General features: G+C 46.7%; 1 protein-coding gene and 1 long non-coding RNA gene across 8 annotated transcripts in view; one reads left to right on the top strand and one right to left on the bottom strand.

Moving 5' to 3' along the window:
• The window catches only part of LOC146425606 (protein ARK2N), a 139,691-nt gene that overhangs the window by 92,437 nt on the left and 34,844 nt on the right, over positions 1-12,410 (top strand). The window lies entirely within an intron of this gene.
• Positions 10,902-12,410, bottom strand: part of LOC146425602 (uncharacterized) — a 143,000-nt gene continuing 141,491 nt past the window's right edge. The window contains exon 3 of the long non-coding RNA XR_014846602.1: positions 10,902-11,116. This is a non-coding gene — a long non-coding RNA (uncharacterized LOC146425602). The remainder of the gene's footprint in view (positions 11,117-12,410) is intronic.

Raw genomic sequence — 12,410 nt, 5'->3', positions numbered from 1 at the left:
ATAATTCTCCTTTGTGCTGCCAGTCCAGATCCACCTGTGACACTTTCACCTTGGCAGCTCGGTCCACCTGCTCGTTGTTACGATGCTCTTCATTAGCCCGACTCTTAGGTACATGTGCATCCACGTGTCGAACTTTCACGGTCAGCTTTTCTGCCCGGGCGGCAATGTCCTGCCAAATCTCAGCGGCCCAGATGGGTTTTCCTCTGCGCTGCCAGTTGGCCTTTCTCCAGCGATCTAACCATCCCCACAGTGCATTGGCTACCATCCAGGAGTCGGTGTAGAGATAGAGCCTTGGCCATTTCTCTCGTTCAGCAATATCCAAAGCCAGCTGGATGGCTTTAAGCTCTGCAACCTGACTCGATCCACCTTGTCCCTCGGTTGCCTGTACAGCTTGTCGTGTGGGACTCCATACTGCAGCTTTCCATTTCCGATCTGTACCTACAATTCGGCAGGAACCATCGGTGAAGAGGGCATAGCGTCTTTCACTCTCCGGCAGCTCGTTATACGGGGGTGCTTCCTCGGCACGTGCTACTTGCTCCTCTGCTTCTTCTGAAGATAATTTAAAAGTCTCACCTTCAGGCCAGTTTGTTATGATTTCCAGAATCCCAGGGCGATTCGGGTTTCCAATACGGGCGCGCTGTGTGATGAGGGCAATCCATTTGCTCCACGTGGCATCAGTGGCATGGTGGGTAGAGGGAACCCTTCCCTTGAACATCCACCCCAGCACTGGCAGTCGAGGTGCAAGGAGAAGTTGTGTTTCTGTGCCGATCACCTCTGAGGCGGCTTGGACTCCTTCGTAAGCTGCCAAGATTTCTTTCTCGGTGGGAGTGTAGTTGACTTCAGACCCTCTGTAACTTCGACTCCAGAATCCCAGTGGTCGGCCTCGGGTCTCACCAGGCACCTTCTGCCAAAGGCTCCAGGACAGACCATGGCTCCCGGCTGCAGAGTAAAGCACATTCTTTACCTCTGGTCCTGTCCTGACTGGTCCAAGGGCTACCGCAAGAGCGATCTCCTGTTTGATCTGGGTGAAGGCTTGCTGCTGTTCAGGGCCCCAGTGGAAATCGTTCTTCTTGCGGGTTATGAGGTAGAGAGGACTCACGATCTGGCTGTACTCAGGGATGTGCATTCTCCAAAAGCCTATGGCGCCTAGGAAAGCTTGCGTCTCCTTCTTGTTGGTTGGTGGAGACATCGCAATGATCTTATTGATGACCTCAGAAGGAATCTGACGCCGTCCGTCTTGCCACTTTACTCCCAGGAACTGGATCTCTCGGGCAGGTCTCTTGACTTTGCTCTTCTTGATGGCGAAACCGGCTTCCAGGAGAATTCTGATGATTTTCTCTCCTTTCCCAAATACTTCCGTTGCTGTGTCCCCACACACAATGATGTCATCAATATACTGCAGATGTTCTGGAGCCTCACCCTTTTCCAGTGCAGCCTGGATCAGTCCATGGCAGATGGTGGGACTGTGCTTCCACCCCTGGGGCAGTCGGTTCCATGTGTACTGCACACCTCTCCAGGTGAAAGCAAAGTGAGGCCTGCACTCTGCTGCCAGAGGAATGGAGGAAAAGGCATTGGCAATATCAATGGTCGCATACCACTTTGCTGCCTTGGATTCCAGCTCATACTGAAGTTCCAACATGTCCGGTACAGCAGCACTCAGTGGTGGTGTGACTTCATTCAGGCCACGGTAATCCACTGTCAGTCTCCATTCTTCACTGGACTTACGCACCGGCCATATAGGGCTGTTAAAGGGTGAGTGAGCCTTGCTGACCACCCCTTGGCTCTCCAGATCCCGAATCATCTTATGGATGGGGGCCACAGAGTCTCTGTCAGTGCGGTATTGCCGGCAATGCACTGTTGCTGTAGCAATTGGTACCCGCTGTTCTTCAATTCTCAGTAGTCCTACAGCAGACGGGTTATCTGAGAGACCAGGCAGGCTATTCAGTTGTCTTATGTCTTCTGTCTCTACGGCTGCTATCCCAAAAGCCCAGTGATGTCCCTTCGGGTCCTTGAAATATCCACTCCTGAGATAATCTATGCCGAGGATGCATGGGGCGTCTGGACCAGTCACAATGGGGTGTTTTTGCCACTCATTCCCAGTTAAACTCACTTCAGCTTCCAGTACAGTCAGCTGCTGGGATCCTCCTGTCACCCCAGAAATAGAAATGGATTCGGTCCCCACATACCTGGATGGCATCAGGGTGCACTGAGCGCCAGTGTCAACCAAAGCCGTGTATCTTTGTGGGTCAGACGTGCCAGGCCATCGGATCCACACAGTCCAATAGATCCGGTTATCCCTTTCCTCTACCTGGCTAGAGGCAGGGGTCCTCTAATCCTGTTTTTGGTGCACGATGTTCTTCTCCTGTAAATGTGTTCCTGAGGTTCCTTCAAGAGGATCAGTCATATTATCATTTCCATTCTGTCGGGGGTTCTGTCCACAAGAGACTGGGGCAGTGTTGTACCTAGATGAGCTTCTTGAGGTGGATGTTTCTGTTTTCAAATCACATACCCGGGCTGCTAAGGTGGAGGTGGGTTTCCTATCCCACTTCCTCATGTCTTCCCCATGCTCTTGAAGGAAAAACCAGAGGTCACGTCGTGGAGTTTGTTTTCTTTCCCTGACTGGAGTATGTCTGCTCCTGATGGCAGAGACTCGGGTTGGTTTTGGTGTGGCATGGAAAAATCTTTCTGTGAGCTCTTTCCTTAGTTTCTGATGGCTCTCTTCAATCAATCTCCGGACTTGCTCGGCCAGGTTTGTTTCTACCGATGAGACCTGGGTGCGTAGTGGGGCGGTGACAGTGTCCTCGTAAATTCTCAGTTTGTTTGCTAACACGCCCACCTGGTCTTCGCCTTCCCTCCACTGCAATGTTGCCAGGTAACGAGAGTAAATCTCTGGTCCGAGCCGTGCGAATCTTAGCCACATTTGTGAAGTGCACTGGACATTATCTGGGCTCTTGGGGAATCTCTCGTTGTCTGAGAAAATGATCTCTAGCACGGCCAATTCCCTCAGGCATCGGATACCTTGTTCTATTGTGTTCCATTTTCTTTGGTGCATCTGGAGGTCTTCTTTGCACAGGTATCTGTCCCGTACACTCAGCAGCAATCGCCGCCAGAGGCTGAGAGTTTCCTGGGTTTTCCCAATCCCCTGGTCAATGACCACATCCTGGGACAGGGATCCCAGTTGTCTGGCCTCACTTCCATCCAGAATAGTGTCATTAGCTGCGGCGTCCCAGATACGGAGCAGCCAGGTCAAGATGGACTCATTTGCCTGCCGGGTGAATTCCCTCCGTAGGTCACGCAGCTCCCCCAGGGATAGAGAGCGAGTGATGATCTCCGGCTCTGTCTCTTCTGCTGGGTGAGATGGTCCTGCCGCATCCTCGTCAGTCGCTATGCGGACTGACTTGCTCTTGGATTTCTTTTTCTGGACGGAGGCAACTGCTACCGGCTTCAACTGTTCTGATTTGGTGATGGTCTGTGTTGAGACGTCGACTGCTCCTTTGGTTCTTTTCCTCTTGCCTCCTGATTTGCTTAGTTTCTCCTCCTCAAGAAGACAAAGTATTGTTCTGTTCTTCAGCATGAGGTACACGGTGCTGGTCGCAGAGAAAAAAGAAAACAGAACTAACAGGAAGATTATGCCATCTTTAGCATCCAGAGAGAACTCAATATTGTCAAAGACGGCTGTGCCCGTCCTGAAATGCTGGAAGAAACCGCTCTCTCCTCCTAGCCCCAGAGGGTGGGTGCGATTGCTGAGGAGGTCCCAGATGGAGCAGCTCAGGTTAGGCCAGGCAGACAAAGTCGAGTAAATATACCGAATGGTGTTCATCGCCTCACAGGTTACTATGCAATAGGCATAATAAACCAATAGAGCAATTTTCATTCCATGCCCTGATCGTAACAAGAGCAATACGACGGGCAGATAGTTTCCCATTTGAGGAAAGATATAGAGAGCGAGATAAAGCACCTATATAGATAAGCTGAGCATCGTGGTGATAGGATTTCTGAGTTTCCCCAGGTCGTGCCCCACGTTGGGCGCCAAAATATGTATTGGTTTGAAAACAAACCAGTAGGAGATTACAAGTCAAGATTGAAATTAAAAATAAGTGAAATAATATAAGGAAAAGCACTGACAAAATCAGATACAACCTAACACCCTGTTAGGGTGGTAGTGGCAGTCCAACTGAAGTAGTCTAGTTGAAGTGGTGATCCTGTGAAGGTCTAGTCTCCAGCTGAAGATCCAGTGGTAGCTCTGGTCCTCTGGGAACCCAGTAGACAGGGCTACCTCAGGCAGTTCCAAGGCCAGGTTATATCCAGGTGGGAACACCTGGCTCCTCCCTCCTGGGCAGAGCATCCCACAATGGGATGAGATAAATCCATGAGTCACACGGTGGGTCCCTGATGGCCCATTGCCTGTCATGCGGGGTGGGTCATTAGCAAGTGATAATAGCTAACGGATGGCCCATTGCCTGTCATCCGGAGTGGGTGATAGCAGCTAATGGCCCACAGCTGGTGGTAATAGAATACTTAACTACATCAATATTGCAACCTAGGACATAGATCTATGCCTAATAGGGGTTTTGGTGAATTTGGAAGGTATAAAAATTGGTGTATTCCCATCTTCTTGCTTAATGTACGTTTTAAAGGTCTCAAAAAGTAGGCATTTTCAGTTTTCCCCGTGGCTCCAATAACTTGGACATGATCACTGCTTATAGGACTCAAAGTTTAATTCAGGACTGAGAATGTGGCTCCGGTATCCACCAAAAACTCCACCTCCCGCTCCCCTAGCTTAACTTTAACCAGCGGGTCTGCTAGGGAGGGACCTGCCGGTCCCCATCATTCTGTATGCAGCTGTACTACAGTCACTGGTTCTGGCAGCGCTGATGATTGCGTCTGCACAATCGCGGCACGGTTAGGACAATTCCGCTTCCAATGCCCGAACTCCCCACATGACAGGCACTGGTTACAGCCTAGGCGTTGCCGTCTTCGCCCCCTAGATGGGGGCCTTCTCCCGCCCCTGGGGGTGTTTGGCTCCTCAGCCTGTGCCACTGCTACCATGACGGCCTGTTTTCTGTTCTTATATACTTCCCATGCTTCTGCTAAGAGTTTCTCTAAGTCTCGGCTATCTGGTCCCTTAATCTTTTGCAACTTTCTGCATATATCTGGTGCTGACTGACCCATCAATAAAGATATTAACTGTTGTTGCCCGGCTTCAGAGGCTGGGTCCAGTGTAGTGTGTTTTCTCATATTATTTCTCAGTCTTTCTATAAATGAGCCTGGGGACTCAGTGATTTCCTGGTGAATATTGAATAATAAGGACCAATTAACGGTTTTAGGAATCACATTTAACAGTCCCCAATGAACTAATTTCCTGTATCTAACCAAAAATGGATACATTTGCGTATCGTTCGCATCCCACTGCAGATTTGAAGTGGGAAAGATGTTATCTACATTCCCATGTAATATTCCAGTAGCTCTCTGTCCCTGCACATGTGTTCTTGCTGTGGATACTACTGCTGCCTTTTCTGTTTCAGTTAATTCTGATAGCATGAAATCTATGTCCTCCCAATCAATATCTTGATTTCTAACAATTAATTCAAACCTTTTTGCTACCTTTTCAGGGTCTTCTCTATACAGTCTGGTTGCCTCCCTCCAGGTATCTAAATCCAAAGCTGTAAATGGTGTTTTAACTTTTGTTATTCCCCCGTCTAGCCCTACCACTTGTCTGAGCGGTGCTATCAGTTTCTCTTTTACAAGGGCCTTGCTCCTAGTTCTGGATGATATTCCTGAGCCCGCTTCACTTGTCCGTTCATCCTCATTATCCTCCAGGGATGTTGAGGACCTGCGGGATGTTGCCCCTGATGTTAGGGTGTCACCATTGCAGTTCATCAACTCCTGAGTTTCTAAGGGATCCTGGTCTCTCTCAGCTTTGAGCTTGAAACACCACTGTCCGATGCTGCAAGAAGAGCAGCATTTTATCATGCGGCTTTTCCCTTTTGCCTCTTTTTCCAATACAAGGACCATCAAGTCCTGAGGTGCTAAATTAATACCACATTGTTTCTGCCATTCTGGTTTATGTCTTAAAGTAGAAAAGCAATCCGCATAAGAGGTCTCATCCCATTTGTTTTCCCTCCTTAAAAATAACATTAGTTGTAGTAGGGTGTTATAGTTTAAAGTTCCATTTTCTGGCCACTTTTCACCATCATCTAATTTGTACAGTGGCCACCACTGGTTACAATATTTAATTAGGGTGCTCTTTTTCATAGTACCTCCAGAGAACCCTCTTAGTTGTTTCCAATGTGCTTACACACATCCCAATGGACTTTTTTGGGGTATTTCCTTGCTTTCAGATGATCCCATTGCCTCCTTTTGTCTATTCTCCCTCTCTTCTTCCTTCCACGCACACTTTCCTGCACATCTCCTCTGACTTTTCCTCTCAAAACCCCTCAGATCCGGGGAACCAGCCACAAAGTCACGCTACTCTCTGCCACTTCTCCCCTTATTCTATACCTTCATTTACAAGCACACAAAGTCCAGTTTCCACACTAAACACAGGATTTCAAAAGGAAAATCAAATGGAGCTATATTAGAATGGTGTAGGGAGTCTGGGTGTTCTCAATTCAGTAACTAAAACCTTTCCCCTCCAATAATACAATCTGTCCCCCTCCAGATACTCCAAACCAACAGTTTATATATGATTTATACTTATTCACCCTTTGCCAGTCGCTTTGCTTTTCTCTCGCCGTTTCTGTAGCCAGAGAATGGAAACGCAGATATAGCTCCACTATCGCTTCGTGTCAGAGACACGTCTCATTCATTCACACTCACACAGTAACAAAGTAACGACAGACAGAACAAAAATGATGGTGTAGTACAGTGGGGTCCAACCCCTTAAAGGTACCTTTCCTGACAGTAGGGTCCAACCCCAGGGGTCCAACCCCTTGCCCGGGACTAATTTTGGGAGACCCAGTCTTAACCCACCCTCGGGGACTAGTACCCTGGACCTGCAGGCATTTCTGGGTTTTTTTAAAAGTAGCAAATACCTTAATTTGGTGTAGATGGTCCTTGGTCTACCCCCACCATGAGCCAAAGGATAGCTGAGCTCCCCCTGAAAATTCAGGGTCACGACTGGGAGGTCTGCTTACCTTTGGATCCGGCAGCCGAGCAGAGTTAGGGTCCCATCTGGGGTGCCAATTTGATTCGCCCCAATCGAGCCCAGAGACACTTTGGAGACCAAGTCAGAGAAGTGGGTATTTGCTTTAATTCAGTGCACCGGGTGTGGGGAGTTCACTCCTCACACACTTCGGTACCTCCAAAGACACAGTGTTATAGGTAAAATCATGAATATTAATTACATTCTTCAGGATAGGAGTGGTTATACAAATCATTTCTCAGAAGTCATTAATATCATTAGCATGTGCACCACACAGGATGAAGGTCCTAGTATTCTTCATCACAATGCACTTTTCACCTTTCTCTCTGGAGCATGCATAGTCCTTCATGGGATGATTCAGCAGTTTCTGTGCTTGGCTTCAAAAGGATTCTTTTCCCTCTTATCTTGATAAGATTAAGGGAATCCTGTTTTTCTAGGTTTTAGAATTCACATATTCTGTCTCTAAATAGTTAACTTTAGTTACCTATTGACCACTTCTGTCTCATTATTTCTATAATTGCTTGGAGTCTGATAATTCTGTTCAACATATAGATTGGAGTCCTGTATCCCCAACTCCCATCCCGTGCCCATGTTGCCAGTCCATAGGTACTTATTATCCTTTCTGGAGATCATTTATCATTTTTCCATTTCTGAGATCCCCCCATTAGTTCTCTTTTATCTCTGTGTGGTGTATCATATAATGGCACACCCAATTCATTCCCATCTCTCTCTGGCAATAAGAAAAATCCCAGTTGGATAATTCCTAGGGGGCAACTTCCCTTCCAACGGGTGGGTAACTTTGGGTAAGCCCTCTTTCCACATATCCAAAACATCCCGTCAGGTGCTTCCCAATAATTTTCTTCCTGTTTCTTTAGGTTTTTCCGAAATTTGGATATTTATGGAATCTCAGAATATGGATCTGTACCTGGTTTATAACTCAAATAAAGTCTTTCTGTGTCATCCCTGATACACTTTCTTCCTCTTTTTCTCAACACCCGGAACATTTCTGGTTCCTTGGGTACCCACCAAGTATCAGTTACCAGGTGCCAGTTGCCTGAGGTGTCTCCAATATTATTAGTAAAATTTTGTCCAGTACGCCAGAGACATCCTTCACGTATTACAGGTGCACTCAAGGTCCATACTCCTGCTCGATTTCCTTTTCTTTGGATAGTGTGGTTCCACCACAAGAGTTTGACTGGGCCCAAGCTGTTTCGCCTCCATGGCCATATCTCTGCCATAAGTGGTCCCCCACAAACCTGACAGTTGGTAAGGTTGAGTTCCTGGCTAATTCTGTCTCCCAGGTCCACAAACAGATTTTTACACAACTCTGGGAGTCTCAGGTATTCCATACCCAATGGGAGGGTGGTTGGTCTCCTTGCTTTTACCATTTCTTTTTCTCTTACCAAGTCCTGATAATACTGCCCACTCTCCATAATTCCTCCCCCAAGGTTATGTTCAAAACATACCCACTCTTCCCCTTTTGGACACTCCCCTCTTAACTGTTGTGTAACCATTCCCAGATTCTCAGCAATCCAATAGATCTTTCTGTCTTTGGTGCAAGTCTCTAATTTAGGTGGGTCAAAGCACTCATTGTCTGTGTATGTGTTCTAAGGAGAAATCCCTGGGTCATCTCCGAATAAAGGGACTGGTTGCATTTGTGGCAGGAATTCGTATATATTCCAATTGGGTATACTAATAGCCACAAAAGCATTAGCAGAGGTCCGGCATGGGATGCTTCTCCACTTTCCATACCTGTAGGGTTGCAGCCTACAGTAGTTGACTCACTGTTGTAGAAGCTATACCCAACCCAGTCTTGCCCTCCACACCTTCTTGTTGAGTTAATTCTCAGTCCCTTTAACAGATGTAGTGCTTTCTCACCCTTACCACAATCTGAATTGATGCAATTTTGTTAAGAATCCAATCACTTGAGCTGTTAAGAGGTGAGTGTATGTGTAGTATGGGGTAGGGGGGGTGGGGGGGACAGGCAGGATATTTCCTAGAAAGGTCCTTACAAGTTCAAAGAACACTTTACTATACTTTACTAGGCCCAAAAAAAATTGATAAAGGGTTAGCAGTCCTGGTAGTTACTTGAGTCCCCTTTTCAGAGCTAACTTTGTATCTCCCGGAGTGCTTGTCACTGTCCACTCCTTTGGTTCCTCCACAGGTCCTTTAACACGGTTTGCATGGGTCCACCCTTTTTCTTTGGTTCAGATTGCAGCTTCCATAGTCAGCAACACCTGGAAGGGACCTTCCCATTGAGGAGTTAAGGATTGTTCTCTCCAAGCCTTTACCAATACCCATTTTCCTGGGTGGATATTATGGATTTTAAAGTAACCATTAAGATCCTTTTACTTCCATTTACAGCTACTTCCTTAGCCTCTATATCTGCCAGATTGTTTCCCTGTATTTCCAAGGATGTCCCTCTTTGATGTCCCCTTACGTATACCACTGCGATTTCCTCCGGTCCCTTCAAAGCTTCCAATATATCCAAAATGAGCTGTTCATGGACCACTCCTTTTCCTTTTGTATTCAATAACCCCTTTCCTCCCAGATCTTACCAAACGTATGTACCACTCCAAAAAGCATCAGCGTAAATGGTCCCTTTCTTTTGCACCAGATATTCCAAACCTCTCTTTAGAACATAGAGCTCACAGCATTGGGCAGACCAGTTGGATGGTAATTTCCCTTTCTCTATTACCTTCATGGTGTTTCCATCTATGCATATAAACAGTCATGGGTCAGATCCTCCTGGGGCTCCCCATGCAGCCTCCTGGGGACCTATTAATGGATTTACCAAGGGCTCTAGATGGTATTGATTCCCCAGAGGTAGAGCCCCTGACATGTTTAATCCTCTATACCTTCTGTTTGTACCTCCTTGAATACTTCCAAATCCTTTTTCCTCTGTGGACAGTCGTTTCTGTTGTGTCCTTCCTTCCCACAGTAAAAACAGGTGCCCCTTACTGGTCTCTCTGGCCTGTTCTGCATAGAGGTCTTACTCCCTCCTCTTTCTTTTTCATCCTTTCTTAAATCCTCAGAGGAGTTATTTTCCCTCATTGCGGCTACCATTATCTTAGCTTTAGCTTTCATCCGGTCCTCATCTCTCCTCACATACACTTTCTGAGCTTCCCTCAGTAACTCATTCAGCCCTCTTTCCTGTCACTCCTCCATCTTTTCCAGTTTCCTTTTAATATCCGGCCAGGCTCATGTCACAGTAAGACCTGTCCTGCCGGGCTATTGGGGTCCATTTCTGAATATCTTTCCAGCCACTGTGTTGGTGTTTCATCCTTCCTTTGCTGGCCCTCAAATGCTTTAGCAGTGTTATTTCCTCGAGGTACCGCCTCCCTTATTCCTTTTATAAACAAATTCCTGTAATCATTCATGCTCTTCCTACCCACCTCATCATTTGGATTCCAATTTGGGGCCGTTAAGGGCATTTTATGTTCTCGCGGTGGGCCTTGCTGGTTTTCCCTTTCCCAAATTCTTATTCCTGCTGCTCTAATCATTTGTCTTTCTTCTGGGGAAAATCAAATTTTCGTAATTGAGTCCATCTCATCCCACATATAGATATTTGGGCCTAAAAACTGATCGAATTGTTCTGCCACTCTGACTGGGTCTTCTAATAACCCTTTATTTCCTTTGTAAAGGCTCTCACCTCTGAAGATGTTAGTGGGGCATTAACAAAACCTATCCCTCCTTGGGCTCCCCCCATTGGTACCTCCCTCAATGGAAACAAGCCAGTCCTCTTTTCTCCTTCACCTTCCTGCCTGAGAGCTAGTTTTCCCCGAGAATTTGCGTAAGGTCCCTCATACATGAAACTAGGGCCAGATGAACCAGGTGGTTCATCCAAGGAACGGGTTGTTTTTGAGGTGGAGGGAATAATTGGATCAGGGTAATTGGGTAACCCCACCGGAATCTGAGGGGCAGTAGGAGTAACTGGTCTAGTGGGAATAGGGGCCACTGGAAGTACTGGGCCTGCTGGGATAGGGGACCACAGGGGAGTTAACACATCTAAGGGGTCCCATACTTTCTCCCCCCTCTCCCTAACCTGTTCCTCCTTATCAGCCTCTAATAACTTAAACACCTTCGCACTAGTGATCTTTATTGCATTACCAACCCAGCAGGCTGCATATTTATCCTCTTTGGGGTCAAAAGGTTCTCTTTCATTTATAAAAGTATTCAAGGCTTGGAAATCAAATTTTCTGAGTGACGAACGGCGAGAGAGAACTCACACATGACTTAATATAAGTCATAAAGCAAGCTCCATTTTATTTCACCAAACGAGAAACTTATATACTGTTACAGATGTTTCTAATTATAGCGACACACGTATCTGCAGTTTGTTCTCACACATTCAGGGATCTTCCTGGTGACTCCCTGTGGCTAGCACAGGTTTTTCTCATGAGAAGTTTTCTTGTGTTTTGTAAATAAACATAAAGTTTGGATGTTGTCGGAACAGTGTCCCAGAACTTGGGCAGTGCAGGCCTGGCCAATCAGGCCTGGGGGAAGGCTTCTGACTGACCAATCTGGGTGACTTTTGAGAACTCTATATATGTGATGAAATCAAAACAATAAAGGTCATTCCTTCTTGCCACTGAGAACTGGTGCCTTCATTACTCTGCTAGCTGCTCAACAGCGACAACTCCCTTATTCTTTCTCATAACACTCTTGACTCCCTATCCTTTCCCATGACATTCTTCTCACAGCCCAGAAGCACAGCTGTGGTTCCCAGGTGTTAGCTTCTCATGACAGCTTGCTAGGATTTTTACTGAGGCCTGACTATGCTGAGGCTTTGTTCAGGCCTGCTCAACCAACACAAGTTTTGCTGGAAAACTGTGCTTTCCAACATCTGAGGACCCATACCCGGGCCAAGAAACATGGTCAGATCTTATTTCTTCCTTTGTCCATTCTATCATACAATATTGAAACATTTTTATTTTATTTAACTCCTTGATAGTAGAGTTCTTCTCCCAATTTGCCAATTTAACTCCCAGGGGGCTATTTGGTGGTATGCAATATTGATTTTCTTGTTTTCATTCCTTTATGATTGCTTCTTACTCCCCTGTTGTCCCATCTTCTAGCCTGTCTGTTACTTCACACCCTGCCCTTTGTCCTGTCTGTCATCTTGTGTGCAACATCCTTTAAGCTTTTACAGTTTCTCAAGGCTCAGCAGCAAGGACACTAAGGGAGTGGGGTTCCCCAGGTCCCTCCCCATCCAGCCACTCCCACTGACACCAATTCACAGCACCATGCACAGGCTTCCACTCAC

This window comes from Lichenostomus cassidix, chromosome W, assembly GCF_008360975.1.
Source record: "Lichenostomus cassidix isolate B80296 chromosome W, HeHo_3.0, whole genome shotgun sequence".
NCBI classification, from domain to species: domain Eukaryota; kingdom Metazoa; phylum Chordata; class Aves; order Passeriformes; family Meliphagidae; genus Lichenostomus; species Lichenostomus cassidix.
Note: the sequence above shows the minus strand (reverse complement) of the source record. Positions and strands in the feature narration are given on the sequence as shown.